At 45.2% G+C, this 13,387-nt stretch overlaps 1 protein-coding gene across 11 annotated transcripts in view; it reads left to right on the forward strand.

Annotated features, from left to right (window-relative positions):
* Nucleotides 1-1,381: 1,381 nt before the first annotated feature.
* EPHA5 (EPH receptor A5) overlaps nucleotides 1,382-13,387 on the forward strand; it is a 194,704-nt gene continuing 182,698 nt past the window's right edge. For 10 of the 11 annotated variants that reach the window (XM_053975281.1, XM_053975284.1, XM_053975287.1 and 7 more), the window contains exon 1: nucleotides 1,382-1,456. The gene's annotated coding sequence lies outside the window, so the exon portion shown is untranslated. The remainder of the gene's footprint in view (nucleotides 1,457-13,387) is intronic. The other variant, XM_053975286.1, reaches the window with a different exon arrangement.

The raw sequence follows: 13,387 nt of genomic DNA on the forward strand, positions 1-13,387 counted from the left end.
CTTTTGAAAATAATACGCGTGAACAGCTTAGGACAATGTTTATGGAAGTAGCAGAGGCGTTTATATGGTGTAAAGGCACAGAGAAATATGCTGTCCAGCTAATAAGGAATAAAAGATGAGTAGTCAGTGTAGAGGGTTGTTATCTGAAGTTCCCCAGCTGAAAACTACTTGTCCTCTTCAAATTGGCTTTGGGGATTGTATATTTTAATTGCAACTTGCTTGGGACCCTAGTCCTGGACATTGCACCTTGAAGACAGAGGGAGCCTTTTGCAGGTGCTCAACCTTTGCTTAACCTTTTTATAATATAAATCAACAGGGGTGAAATGGAGAAGGCAGCATGAGGTGAGCAGGGCTCTGGTTAACCTTGTCTTGCTGCTTATGCACCTGCAAGGCTGGGTTTGGTCTTTATTGGCTCATCTGGAAGAAGTTTCCTCAAGCAAGGAACCAGTGTGAGTGAATAAACCTCCCAGAATTAATTTCTTTGGGGGATTATTTTTTTTTTAGAGAGATGGCCTGGGTGACACATAGGGTTCTGAGAGGTAAGAAACATCTCAGTGTAGAAGTGTTTGAACAATTCTCTCGGGCACATAGTGTAATTCTTGGGAAAGGCCTTGGGCAGGGCTAGGAGTTGGATTTGATTATCCTTGCGGGTCTCTTCCAATTCAGCACATTCTGTGATTCTCTAAAACTAGCTGTGCTGGATTCAAAGCTGTGCTCTGGTGGTGGCTCGGGGTAAAATACACCTGAAACTCATCTTTCTATCGGCTCCATTACAGAGTTTGTGGCATTTTTGCTTACCTGGCCAGGGGTGAGCCTTCCTCTCAGGCTTGCTAGCCTCGTGAGATCGCGGCTTTCCCGGTTCTGGGCTGTGGTGTGCGTGTGTAGGTTTTGGCACTGTGACCGGGGGCTGCTGCGGGGAGATGTGGTGTCCCCCGTCCCCCCTGAGCGGGCTCGAGGGGCGCCTCGCAGGGGCAGCGCTGCCGCCCGCTCCCTCGCACGGGCATCGCGGGCTGCGACAGACGTCCCTCAGGGCGGACACTCGCGGAGCGGTACCCGGGGCTCCCCGGGATCCGGGAGGCGGGGGGGGGGCGCCGTCCCTCGCACACGGCGGCGACGGCGGCGGGTCCGCCCCGTCGGGGGCGTCTCCGCGGCGGCGCGGGGCCACCTCCCCATCCCCGCCCCCTGCATCCCCAGTCGCGTCGGCGGCTGGACGGGAGCGGAGGGGAGCGCGTCCATCCGCGCTGCCAGCCCGCCCCGTCCCGTCCTGAGCCGGCCCGAGCGGGCAGCGCTGGGGGGGAGCCGCCGCCCCATGCGCTGAGCGGCGGCGGGATGGGGCCGCGGGGCACCGGCGGCTGGGCCGGCCGCGCCGGGGCGCCGGCTCCCGGTCGGACGTGCCTCCTGCCGCTGCTGCTGTGCGCCGCGCTCCGGAGCCTGCGGGCCAGCCCCGGCAGCGAGGGTGAGCGGACACGGGGCGGCCGGGCCGTCGGGGCAGCGCCCACCCGGGAGGGTGGCTGCCCGGCGGTGCGCGGCTTCAGACTCGGCGGATTCAATTTTGGGACATTTTGGGGGAAGTGGAGACGGGCTCTGCCCGCGGGAAGGCGGGTGCCGCGGCGGGGATGCGGGCGGCGCTGCCGATGGGGCAGGGGGCTCCCGGCGAAGGGAGGCGGCGGTGGCCGCGGGCGGCAGCGCCGCACGGGGCGCGGGCAGGCTGGCACGGGTGGGTGTGCACAGATGCCTTGGCACGGGCGCGTTTGGCGGCGGGTGTTCCCTTTTTGCGGGGGGATGGATGTGCGCGGGGTGGGTGCCTTTGCGCGGGTGGGCGCGCACGGCGTGCCTGCTCGCGCTTTGCCCCGGGAGTCGCACAGGTGCATCGGAGCGGGAGGGTGCCGGGGCTGGCACGGGGCAGTTCGCACGGAGCAGGGAGTCAGGCGGGGCTGGCCGGCGCTCGGCGGGGCAGGGGAGGCTCCCGGTGGGGAGCCCTGCAAGCGCTGGCCGCAGTGCGCTTACTTCGTGGCTTAAAATACACGTATGAAAAGGAGAGGAAGCCGCGGCGGTGGCGGTGTGTAACCCGCAGCGGAGCGCGGCCGCTGGGGACGGATTTTTTTATGCCTTTGATCTCTGCGAGGCCAGTGGCCGAAAACGCGTCCAGGCTTCTTGTCTAGCAGGATGCTTCCAGTCTTTGAAATTGGACTGGGATTTTTTCTCCGTGCCTGGTGTGGGCACTGCTTGGGGCTTTCTAATATTTTTGGATCCGCGGGCAGGCTATAATGTGAAAGCAATGGGTGGAGAAGTTCAGCATCTGCAGGAGATGCCAGCGGCTCGAAGCAGGCTGGCGTCGTGATGCACCGTAATTATTTGTGAAACTCCTTTAAAGGAGGAGGAGGTATGCAGGGCTCAGTAAAGGAAAACCGTACCAGAATTTCAAAGATGTGGCCTGAGGTAACCAACTAGCTGTAATTTATTTTCGAGAGCGAGAATAATGTGAATTGCAGTTTTCTTAAAAAAAAAGTGCAGGGAAGGGGGAAATACTGTTCCTCTGTGTACAAAGATATCAAATGTTCAGGAAGTACATTGGTTTGGGAGATGATTGAATTGGTTTGGCTTTGCCTTGGTGAGATAACAGTGGGCCCAATCCTTCTGCCCCCATGCAATTTCAGATGATTTCACCCATGGGAGCAGTGCTGTTGAGATGGCATGGCTGATTTAGAAGGGCTTTCCCCGGTTACTCACCTTCGTTTTAGGAAGCACGCTGTCCTGTGTGAGCTAGTCTGCCATGATACCGTGCTGAGAGACCAGCAGATGCTCCAAGCCCCGTCTCAGTCATCCTTGCCAGTTCTCGGAAAAGCTGGATATTACTGACTGAGTGAACGGGACCATTTGCTGAGCACAGAGGTGTCTCTGCGTGAACAGGCAGCTGCAGAATAGGACTTCTACACAATAGGAAACTAGTGGAAAGGATTAATGAAGCTGCCTGGCAAATGGGTTTAGTGGCATCTTTACAGGGAGGTTGCAAGGGAATATTACAGTAATGACGAGCAGCGCGAGCGCTTGCTTCACGGTGTCTCTGCTGCTACTTTTCTGACTGCTGCTCTGTAATTTCCATCTTCTCAGTAAATGCAAAGCTAAAAGGCTGCTGCTAGGAGGGGTCTGACTGTGGACCTGAACTTTTTTTTCAGGAAGTGTTGTCCTTCGCTGCGAGGAGATTTATTTGTAAACAAGCGTTATTTGACAAGTGCTTCTCGCAGCATGTCTGCTTTGCCAATTGCTACGGAGCAGCTCCGTGCCTGGGAATGGCTCACCCTGCAGTACGTGGAGCCCAGTGCATGAGAAGCCTCGGGCGCCGAAGCCTTCCTGCCTGGCGGCGTGCGAGTTGTCACTTGTCGCCGGTTTGGGTTTGAGCTTGGCTGCTTCTGGGCTCTCATGAGGGGGCTTCTCCCCTGGGGTTGATTCTTCGGCTGGTTGGGAACTTTATCTTTGCTGAGATGGAGGTAGCCATCTTAGACCAGTGAATAATGATTTCAAAAGTTGGTGGTATTGGGTTTTCTGGGTTTATTTTTGATTTATTATCACTCATCCTACTCAGCGTGGGTAAGCAGCTAGCCAATAACCTGTGCTGTGTAGGCATGGAGCACATAAGTAGTTGCATAGATGATGACAAATTCTTAAAATATTTTTTTCTTTACCCCTGCATAGTGGTTTTCGTTTCTCTAAACCTTACTGTAACCCACAATGACTTAGTGGGATAAAATACATGCAGTTAACAATTCACAGTATGTGATGCTCTATTTTACCCTCTAGTGGAGGGAACTTAGGGGAAAATGCTTTAAAAAATCTAACTTATGATTCAGAGGGGGAAACAAAGTAAATTCATTGTTTTAGTTCTTTATCCTGGAAGTAGCTTTTTCCACGGGCAGCTGAGTGTCAGAAGCTCCTGCCATTTTTATGGAGAAGTATTGAGTGCCCAACCTATCACAAATCTAGTCACCTTCATAGATATCTTCAAAAATGAATTGAAGGATATACATTGGGAAAAATGAATTAATTATTCTCCAGCCTTTCCTGTAATAGTGAAATAAACCAGATTTTTATTTTAATCACCTTCCCTCAGTTTATGTATTAAAAGCAAAACATGTAGTGAAAGATGAAGGCTCAATACAGTTTCATGCATTTTCAAGTGTTGTTTAGCCATTATTTTTAACTCTTTAACAAAGTTCATTGTTAAAACCAGATGCATGCTTTTTGCTTTGTGTAATGTTAAAAATTCAGAAATTAGTCCTGATAAAAATATTCCAAAGAGTACCCTGAAAGTATCACGCAGCTTTGTGAAGTGCTGGTATTCCAGAAGTGCATTATTGCTTTAAAATGCACTCCCTATGATCATACAGTCTGAGAGGCAGCCCTGCAAAATGTGACTGGGCTTCCTGCACTGCCTTTGGTTTAAAAATGCATGTGTTTTAAATCTTTCTGTTGTAAGTACTAGGGTTTGGGAAGTGGCTTGTATAAATTATTTACGTGAAACACAATGAATGACGGATTTGGTTGAAGACTCCCCCCCTTCGCCCTAAACTGTATGATTTGTTACACATCGCCTCTGGATTTGAAGAGGTTTGTGGATCACGTTTGGTCATGACTTAGATGACCTTAAAAAGTGTCATATGGGCAAATTATTAAAATAATGGAATGTGTTATATCTGATTGCTTGTAACAAAGTAATTCCACAAGATATTTGCATAATTGTAATTAAATACAAAGTATATTTCATTTTAGGGCTTTTCAGCAGAAGTGCTGATGAGGCAGTGCTTAACAATGAAGTGTACTGTTAAGCAAATCAAAAGAAATGCAGTTTGAAAGAATAACATTGGCTTAAATAGACAGAGGTGGGAAAGACAAAATGGATCTTTGGTGTGTGTTGTATTTGTTTTAAGACTAGAATGATATTATTATTTTTTATGAACTTCTGCTTTGGTCCTTTCCCTCTTAATTGTTTCAGGGCTTTTTGAAGCTTGTTTTATCTCAATGTATCATTTGTTATTTGAATGAATGAATAAATGAGTACAATTAAAAGGGTGGGTCTGGTGCTGGCAAAAGGAAAGGAAGGTTGTAATTTGCAAATTATTCATGCCAGAGCCTGAAATGAGCCTACCTGTTCTCAGTGTGTTGATTTGTGTGTCGAAGTGTTGTCTTATAGTGGTATATAATTTCTGTGTCATAGCACAGAGATAAATGCATATTTAGCTATAATATCACAATGTTTATCTTTAATTAGTTACTGAAGCCTTTTGCAGGAAGTTTTTTTTTTTTGTGTAGTAAATGCAGGTGGGAAAATAGTCTTAATTTTCATATCTATGTATATAAATTATCTAATGTATCAGATAAAAATACACACTATCAGAACATTCTGCTTATTAGGTTGTACTTTGTAGCTTGGCTTAGTATGTCATGCATTCACACAACTGTAGCATTTTGTGCAATTCTGTAGGTGTTGAGTGCTGCTGGCATGCATATGCCTTGTGTATGCGGAACAGGTAAGTCTGGACACATTTCAGTGTGCTCACAGTGCCTTAAGGAGGCTTTAAAGTTACCAGTTCTGTGTTTGGTGTATTGGAATGGTTCCCTGTGTGCTTTCCATGAGAGCAGAGCATAGCCTCAGTGCCATGTGTTTATTTTACTCACTGGAGTAGTCCCATTAACTTTTAAATTTACTGCAGCGGAATTACTGGTATGAGGAAGGACAGCTCATGTCTAATGGTCTTTTTGGGATCTGTCTGATGTGTGATTTATGGCTTTTCAGGGGGTTTAGAATGACTCAGTCATGGCTTTAAAATGGAACTACTATCCTTTTGACAGTAAAACAACATTTGAAACTCAGCACTTTTAAGTATATGACTAAAAGCTTTGCTGCCTAATGACACATTTTAAAAAGGGGAAATAAACAATAGCAAAGATTGACTCCAAGATAGTGCCTGTTTCCTTTTGAAGCTCATCTTAAAAATTGTGATGAATAGTAGAAAACAGTCAAACTGTCTCAAACAGTAACTGACTGCTTATAATGTGGTAAATGTTGATGCTCTAATTTGATGTATAAAGCAGCTATTTGCACATCAATATACAGAGAGGTTAACTGGCAGCTAGCATGGAAGGAAGGGAAGTTATTGGGCTTGTGTGACAGATTCTTCCCCCTCCACTGTTAACTCTCCCACCATTGCCTCACTTTTTAGCTCCAATATACAGTCTAGTTCCATGTCTGCTGTTCTCTTTCTGCTAAATAAGAAAATCTTGCCCATGGTGAAATGTTTATTTTTTGCACTAAAAAATACAAAGCTTTTTGAAGCAGGCTTGAAGGAGGCAGAGGTGGTGAGATAAGAGCAGGATTTCATAAACTGTCCCACCTTTTCAACTTCTGCTATATTTTATGACGTGGTACCCTGCACTCTGTTCTTGCTGGTTTTATGCTTTATTGTTCCAAGGATTTCCATGCTCCTTCTACAGGAATCCTGGTGCTGAGCAAGCTCAGAGCCCTTGACCTGGGAAAGTCCAGCTGAATTAACACAGCTTAGTGATGTTGACTTCAGGGTCTGAGCAGACTGGGTCTGCTAGATCTGGGTCTGTTAGATCCCCCAGTCTTTCTGACTTGGAGCTAAATTTCTAGTGGCCCATTCCTCTAAGTGTGAAAGTATGCATATACTTGAGTAGAGATGAGCTTTAGGGGTTGCTCAGGGATGTCAGGGATATTAAGCCCTGCCCCAAAATAAAAAGAAAACAAACTTTTTTTGCAATTTAAAAAAAGATTCTCGCTTCCTCTTCAGGAATAAATTGAAGTCTGTATATGGAATAAGGGTGAAATGAGAGGAAACCCAAACACACACAGATTGGTCACTTTGTAGAAGCACTGAATTTCTTAGTTAAGTGCTTGCTTTTATGGAGGAAAAAGTACTTGGCTCTTCAGTAGATACTCAACCTACTGCTGTCCATTAAAAAGGTTTAAAAAAGAACGTTGTTCTTATAGTAAAACATGTAAACACATAATTGAAATCTGTCACAAATGCACCTTTCTCAGTGACCAAAAGTGCTGCTGAGAGATGAGACCTCATTTCAACCCAGATGGACTTGAACTAGGTATTTTTCTTTACTCAGAGAATGTTGCAGAAATACTGTGTTAATTACTGCATTGGAATGAACAATTTTTTTTTAACTTTCTCTTCACTAATTTGGGTTTCTTTGATCTCTGCTAGAAAAATTTATGTGTATTTAAAAAGCTTGTAGAGAATTCTTTTTTTCCTCTGAAAATATCTTTTATTCTTAAGATGTGCCTGGTTTTTGGCCCAGGCAGAACGGAGAGCTGGATTGTCCTTTATGTTCACATTGTGCCTGCCCCTCGTTCTGCTCTGTGACTAGCTGGACATTGAGGTGACAGGTGAAAGCATTTGCTGCCCCACTTGCTTTCACAGCCAGCTGTATTGGCAAACCTGAGTGCTGGCCTTCAGTAGCTTAGTTCTCTCTAGGGATTTGTTACCCTTTGAGTTGTCTCTTTGACCTATTATATCTCTTACAGTCTCAGTTTTGGTATTTGCTATCTCTTTGGTCAGTGCATTATCTGAACCTCTCCCAAGGTTTAATGCACTTATCCTCTTGGAGGTGGAAAGCAATTATCCCTGTCTCCTGCAAGGAAGCTGGTCCAGAGCAGACAATCAGGAGGAGATGCAAGCTCTGTGATTCACAGCACCTGGCTGCTCCTGGGTATGGTAGGTGATGGGTGGGTGGCTGTTTGCAGAGATGCAGACCATATTGCCTGCTTTGGGAAAGGGTGCTGGGAGTTGCAAGCTGCCCTGGGCTGTGTGTATGAGCACAGCTTTCCTGCTTCTGCCTTGCAGAGAGGGCTGAAGATGCTTTGGGCCAGAATAATTGCCATGGGAACATTTCAGCGTGTGCTGTTTCACTGGGAGTGGTATTAGTGGGAAAACACACTCCTTATCTCTCCCTCTTCCTTGGCGTTTGAGTTTTGCAGCAGGTGTGTTAGGAGCTCTCTGACCAAGTAGAGCTGCTCAGGTGACCACTGGCTGGAAGGATGAGTGATGCCTCCTGGTGAAGGTGATGCTATGACAACAGATCTGGGAGTACCCCTGTGAGCTCATCTGGCATCCCTGAGGACAAAGGAGATTCCTGCCCCTTGTCTTCCCATTGGCAAGCTCCTGAGCATCGATTCAGCAAACTGTGCCTTGAAGATGTGCATGGACAACAAACACTACCCTCAGAAACTGAGAGCTCCTAGGTTTAGGTGGCTGTGTAGTAGGTCCTGAACCTGTAGGAGAGAGGCTAGAACCCTGGGCTTGCAGGCTTTTGTGCCATTTTGGTGCAGGGGGCAGTATTGAAGTGTTTTGCCAAGGTGTTAACTACAGGGTTCTCTAACCTGGATCACTTCATGTTAGAAAGAGATCAGAACAGCCAGTCTGAACTTTCTAATTCCCAGAGGGAATAGAGGAACACCTGAGAGAAAAATAAATATTCAGCATCAGTAATGAGCATTTCTTGATGCTTCTGAGTGGACTTGTATTACTTCTTAAACTATTTTTCATGTCCCAGAACAGTCAAACTACTTGGGGAAATTACCTGCATACTTGCTTTTGTAACATAATTTCTAAAAAAAACCCAGTCATTTTGGTTAATCCATCATTGCTTTACTAATACTCAAAAGCAATTTCTTACTAAAATGTGTTGACCATGTGCTGTTCCCACTAGCAACCTGCACCTTCTCCATCAACAGAAATAGAAGGGATAAACTGTCAACCCCCCTGTAGAGCCAATAGATCATTTTAAACATTTTTTTTTCTCCCAAATGCTTGCTAAGCATTATGTCAGTTCCTTTTATTTTCTACTTGAATGAATTCAGTGGCAGCAGGGTAGTCATTATTTTTAACAGGAAGGCTTTATTGGTAGTGGACAGTGAGGTCTTTCAAGTCCTCCTTCACCACTCAGGTGGTGAAAACTGACAGCCTTGCCAGGTTTGCATGTACCTGTGCCAAATTTCTTCAGTTTAGTTACATGCATAACAAAAATTGATCTCAATGTCTTTTAGGACACCTTTTAGGAACAGAGACCATAGAGACTGTATTGCTTTTACTTGTTAATTTAGGGAAGAAGATGAGATTTCATCTCAGCCCTGCTAGCAGGTGTTTTGATTGCACTGAGAAAGTGTTGGGGTACTAGTATTGGGCTTGACTGTGTGTGTGCTTGATAAGGTGCTAGCTTTAAGCAGGGTCTTGAAGAAACTGCCTCCTTCGGTGGCTTGCAGATGCTTTGACAGTGGTTGGAGGCCCTGATCTGCAGAACAGCACTGGTGTTTTGTTTCTCCATGCAGGCTGGTTGTCAAGTTGCAGGTGCTGGTTGCATGTTGCATTCAGTGGAAGCTTCTTTTTCTTTCTTAGTGGTAAAGTGATACTTGCCCAGATGGATACCCAAAAAACTGATGCTGCAGCCAGCTCAGAAATCTGCTGTTGTGTTGGTACAGTGTTGTTTCCAGTGAATTTTATGAGGGAGAATGGAAGCATTTTCCTGGCTTTCTTCACAGTGAATAAACCTTTTTCAGTTAAATGGTGATTTTGGTGGGAATAGGAGTGTTTACCATTAAAGAAAAGCAAACCATTACTGGAGTTTTTAAGTTCCAGGCACTTTGGTGTCAGGCTAATCCAACCACTTTCTTCCTTTAAGTAGTGTATGGTGGGAAGAACAAATGACTGCCTCTTGTTTTGACTGGAAATTTTTGAAAGGAAAAAATTGGCAGTTTTCTGGTTGTTTTAGTGGATCTGGCTATCAGAGTGAACTTTGGGTCTCTCTCCCTGGTTCTATGCACATGGGGAAAAATGCAGCCAACCTGAAGAACTTTGTCAAAGGGCAATATCATTCCCTTGTAAACAGTGTGTTCAAGCAAATTACAGATGTAATGCAGAAATTACTGGATTAAATTCTCTAGTTGATGTTATGATTGCAATTGTCCATCTGGCCTTAAAAACCTATGAATCTGTGATGCAGATTCAAGCATTTTGGCTCCTGCTATAGAAGGGAATCATGGTAACTTGGATCAGAACGAAGCCAACATAATAAAATATAAATCTGCAGTTAATATTAGTTTGCAAGTTCATTAAGTAGTGTATACTTTCCTCCTCCAGTGGGCTATAAATAATAGGTTCTGCTAGAGCTTGCACTCTGATGTAGCTTGTTTCCACTGATGGAAATATTTCAGAGGTTCTTGCCTCTGTGTGTTTTATCCCTACTCAGTGTAGCTAATTAATTCAAGGCATCTACTCCCTGATGACCTTGATTTCTTTCGAGAGTTAGATTTTTCATTTGTTTTTGCTTTCTTGGGTAATTTTTGACTGTCACTTCTTGGAGTACAGTGGATATATACTTTTTAGAGAAACACTTGGCACAACAGGGAAAACTGTTGGAAAATGAATGAACTGCAGCAATGAACTGCAATAAAATCAGTGCAGATTTATGAAGCAGAAAAACTTTGACTCATGATGATGATGATGAAGATTCCTCTGCTCTCCATGTGTCTTGGTAGTGCTGTGACCTCTGGAAGTACTGGAGGAAGGATGGGGGTGTATGCATTGTAAGGAGAAAACAGCTCTGTTAATGATGATGTTGGCAGCTGTGCCCCCTCCTTTGGGTAGAGGGGAGTAAAGGCATGAAGCTTGGTGGAAAGTCTGTGATGCTATTCAGGAGACCTGATGAAGTGCAAAGCGCTGCTGTCACATCTTGTCCTGCACCTTGACCCCCATCCAGGAGAGCATTTCACCTCGTGCTTAATTGTCTTTGACTGTTCCTGTAAGAGGTTTCTGTAAATGTTTCCCACGAGCTGTGAGTGTTGGGTCAGAGCTGGGGCTGCTTTGACCACCCACAAAAAGGTTGGAGCTACATTGTGTCCTGCAGCATGTCTGCAAAGGGGGCCAGGAGCCTGGAGGAGGATGTAGGAACATGACCTTCTTTCACAACAGACTTCAGCTTCAGGCTTACCAAAAATAATGTTCAGATTCCTGTTCGATTTGTAACAATTTTACTAAAGACTAGTTGTTAAAATATTTTTATTTAAATGTTAACTTTTATTTAAGTTTAGTTAGTGTTAGTTGTTTAGAAAGGTACTTCTTTGGAAATCATGTAATGTCTTGAAATATTTTTGCAGGCTTTAAGGAAGTTTTCTTTACTCCTGTTTGTTTTGTGATAGAAGGTGGTTTTTAGGGTTAAAGAAGATTTTCTTTCCCTCCTGTTTTAGGTGTATTTCAGTGAGATAAAATAAAAAGAGATTATTTTGGCTTTACATATGGATTTATCATGATATAAATTCCATCAGCTTTTGCTATCCTGACCATTTTGCCTATTCTAGAGCTCTTAGTTAGGGTATACTTTGGTAGAGGATGCCCTGTGGGAAACCTTAGCTTACAAATGGTGCTACTGAAGAGCAGGATTATTCTAGTGTATGATGTATTGGGAATTAGCTCAAAGACCATGGCAACTCTGAAGAGTTCAGTTTTTGTATGCCTACAGAGACTTTGCCCTAGTGTATGCAGTGAAGGATTTCCTGGAAGATCTATAGATACTGAAATGGCAGGAGGATGTGTAGCTGGTAGGATCAGAAATACTCAGTGTTCTAGACTGTTGGTGAGGCATTTTTGATTTTTAGCTTGGCAATTTTTTCCCACTTGAAATTGGAGTGAAGAAAAAAAAGCTGCTCCAGATGATCCTGCTCCAGCCCAGAGCCAGAGGAGCCATCTCGCTTCAGTGGTGTAATCAAAACAATCCATGAATTGGTGGCTTCTACTTCAGGCATTGTACCATCACGACAGGCCTGTCCTGCTTTCTCATGGGCAAGCTACTGCTGCCACATGTTTTTAGGTGGCTGTCCAGGTGGGGAGCTCTGCTGTGCTGGGGAGTGTGGTTTAGGTCAGTGTTCAATTACATGTGCTTCCTCCCAGCCATGGTCCCTGTGTAGCCATGGTTAAGCTGCTAAATGCCAGTTGTATGACCATGACAAGGACATTTGAGTAAAAAGCTATATCCAGGCTCCCTGACAGAGATTCCCAAGTGAAAAACCACTATTAATTCACCAGCTAGAGTTCAGGGCAAAGGTTTAGATCACGTTTGTTTTTACTCTAACTCGATTGTTCACCTGTAGTAACCAGCCTGTCTGAGAACAAGAGCGTATGCAAACTCTCCAGGCTATTATTCTGTGTTAAAAAAAAAAAGGGGGGCTGTGGTATGACTTTAGACTTAATCATCATTTATCCTACCCTGAAGGCATGGAAGTTAATGATGATATAGATCTGTGTGGTTTTGTGTTCCCCTTGACTGAGCATTAGAAATAATTAGGGCTTGTGGGATGGATGCTCTGATGGTGGAGATGAGCAAAAAAATAATATATATTATCTTCCAAGTTTGCTGGCAAAGATACAGGTGCTAAATGTGTGCTTACAGGGTCTGAGGTTTCTTGCTTTTTTGTTGAGGTAGAGCTAGCTGGTGCTGACAAGAAATGAAGTGGGAATAAATGAGTTCTGTTATTTTGGAGCCTTTTAAGATTATGAGCCAAGCAGAATTGCTAGTAATTTCTGAAGAGATTTTTTTTCAACGTGGTTAGCTCTGCAGTATCCAAAATGCTCCTGAGTATAGCTCTGGGTTATGCCTGTGGAGTAGGCAGTGCTGGGGCAAGTCCAGGAGTCACCAGCTACACAGGAGCTGCTGGCGCTAGACCTTTTGACACGTAGCTGGTGGTGTTCCTGAGTATTTGGATTACTTGGTTATTAAACAGCCACAGCCCAATACATGCTGACAGTAATCATGGGTTGAATAGAGAAGAACTGGTTCTGTTCCTGTGTTCCTCTGTTCCAGGTGTCTGTTTTACCCGCTGCTTGCTCACTGATTCTTCCCCAGCCTGGCCAAGTAGCATTTCTTTTTGATAAAAATAATTTCAGCAAAAATAATGTTCCTTCCAGGCTGGAAGCTGGTGGGAAGAGAGGTGATGCTGAGCCTGTCTGGGTTCATGTAGTGGGACCAGTGTGTGTTCCAGTGACCTCTGTGGCGGTGCAGGACAGGAAGGCTGCCTCAGAGAGCATCCCCAAAGTATGTGTAGCACCACTGCCACGGGGAACTTCTGCACCTGAGCTGTTGGAGGAGACACCCCTCCCTTGGAGTGGGGGATGCTGGGGCCCTGTTTTGAGGCTGCATTGGGGTGGGGTAGTGACCTGCAAATGATGCAAGTGAAGGACAGACATACTGGAAGTGACTGAGGGGAGGGTGCTGATGGGGAAGATGCAGACACCTTGTATCTCGATGGAGCAAGTGATAATTTGTGTTTATATACTAGAATTTTAGGGCTTCTCAAAGCAAAATATCTCTG

The sequence above is a fragment of the Vidua macroura genome, chromosome 4 (assembly GCF_024509145.1).
Source record: "Vidua macroura isolate BioBank_ID:100142 chromosome 4, ASM2450914v1, whole genome shotgun sequence".
NCBI classification, from domain to species: Eukaryota; Metazoa; Chordata; class Aves; order Passeriformes; family Viduidae; genus Vidua; species Vidua macroura.